Genomic DNA, 2,451 nt, shown 5'->3' on the forward strand with positions numbered 1-2,451 from the left:
TATGCCAAGGCTGCTAATTCTTCGCCAAGCAACAGCATGTCCCCGCCTACAAGCTCATCACAATACCTCCAACATGGCCCTTTGCATGCTGGGGGCATGACATGATTGGTCCACTCCCAACTGCGCCAGGAGGGTTCAATCGAGTACTCGTAGCCATTGACGAGTTCACCAAGTGGATTGAAGTCAAACCCGTCACTTGCCCCAAGGCCGACCGAATCCTCAACTTCCTGGACAAGATCGTACATCGCTACAGCTTCCCCAACAGGATCATCATTGATTTGGGATCCATTAACCATCACAACTTTTGGGAATACTGCGAGAATAGCAGAATTGATGTACGATACATCTCCATCGCTCACCCAAGGGCCAACGGCCAAGTCAAGCGTGCCAACGGCATGTTACTCGAAGCTCTCAAGAAAAGGTTGCATGACATCGGCAACACAAAAGGAGGCAAATGGCTCAAATAACTACCCAATGTTCTTTGGGGACTATGCACTCAACCATGCAAGCCTACTGGGTACTCTCCCTACTTCCTCATATACGGGTCAGAGGCCATCCTCCCTAAAGACGTCATGTGGCAATCTCCCACAGTTGAGCGATATGATGAAGGGGTATCAGACAAAACAAGGCACCTAGACCTAAACAGTTTGGAAGAAACAAGATGTGCAGCACTGGTTCAGTCAGCCAGATATCTCGCTGTGCTACGACGCTATCACGACAGTAATGTCAAGGAACATTTCTTTAACGTGGGTGACATGGTCCTCAAACACATCAAGACACATCAGGGCTGCACAAACTCAACTCACCATGGGAAGGTCCCTACGTCATATCCAAAGTCACAGGGCCCAGATCATACCGATTACAGGAACTCTTAGGCGAAGAAGTACCAAACTCTTGGAATATAGAGCATCTGTGTCGCTACTACCCGTAGCAGACTACAAGACATGTACTCGGGTCCTCACCCACAGTTTATTAAACAAACAAAGTCCTTTGGCAATCAGTACCTATCTTTGCCTCCGCTCGACTATTCACAACCACTCAAGCTCTTCAGCTCCATGAGCCCCAATGCTCTGCCCTTGACTTGATTCCATCAGGTCTCTTCGAGTTATCACAACTCGTCGACTATTCACAGCCACTCGATATCTCCAGCTCCACAAGCCCCAGCGCTCCGCCCTTGACTTGTTTTCATCATGTCTCTTTGAGTTATCACAACTTGTCAGCTATTCATAGCCACTCAAGCTCTTCAGGTCTATGAGTTTCAACACTCTCTCGCCGACTTATCTCTACAATTCTAAACAACTTCACAAAGTCACGACTCATGTCAGTTCACTTACTAGGCTACAATCCTCTACCCACGACTTAGGACAACAAGCCACGACTACGGTGCTAGTCACTTGTTCTTCAAAGGAACAAGAATGCCATGAGTACTCAAACTCACTTCATTTCATGCACTTTTTGCATTAACGAAACTCCGCAGGATTACAATCAACTACCCAATAAAGCCGGAATATACAATGTACAACACAATTGCACAACAACGACTGCAAGCAACTATCTACTGGTAGTTAGATCAAGAGTCCCAAGCTTCTACTATATCACAAGGGTACACTTGAGCCTGGTGATCGCTCGACTACCAAGGTGCAAGTGTCGGGATACGAGGTAGGCTACACTAGCGCAAATCAAAATTTTCTACCGCATAAACCAGGAAAACTGTCGTATAAGGATCACAGGATTACCACTTGACGCACTACTGGTGCGGAAGATGTAGATTCGCGTCGATGCAGCGAAGTCGATCAACGTAGTCGTACATAGTCAATCACGTTGACATCCAGCAGCTCCTCAGCAGCTCGTCCATGTGCAGCAAGATCTCCCTCGTGCTGCGGCTCGTCGTCGGCTCGTCATGGCTCGTCGGCGGCTCGTCGTGGCTCCTCGGCAGCTCGTCCAAGTGCTGCAGGCGCAACACCTCCAAGGTATCCACACGTGTAGGGAGGAAGCGTCGCAAGCCGGACTGCTAGATCCGTGAGTTGCAACAGGCCAGGGCGTGGGAGGCGTGGCACATGAGTTTCGCCAAAAAGGTGTAAACCCTAGGGCGCCCCCAGCCCTCTATATATAGAGGTTCCTAACGGGACTCTGGGTTCGAGGCACAATAGTACTTCTAAACCTAATCCAACTCGGATCACATCTGAATTGGGCTTCCAGCCCCTTAAGTGTGTGACCCTATGGGTTCGGATACGTATAGACATGGCCCGAGTACTCCTACTCGGCCCAATAGTCGGTAGTGGCCTCTAGCAAGACGTGCCAACTCCTATATGCACACGAAGATCATATCAGACGAACCATCACAACATTATATACATGCTATTCCCTTTGCCTCATGATATTTGGTCTAGCTTCAAGCCGATCGCTCTTTCTCGATCATGTGATTCAGAATCCCTTTGTAGGTTAACTCTT

The sequence above is a fragment of the Setaria italica genome, chromosome VIII (assembly GCF_000263155.2).
Source record: "Setaria italica strain Yugu1 chromosome VIII, Setaria_italica_v2.0, whole genome shotgun sequence".
NCBI lineage: Eukaryota > Viridiplantae > Streptophyta > Magnoliopsida > Poales > Poaceae > Setaria > Setaria italica.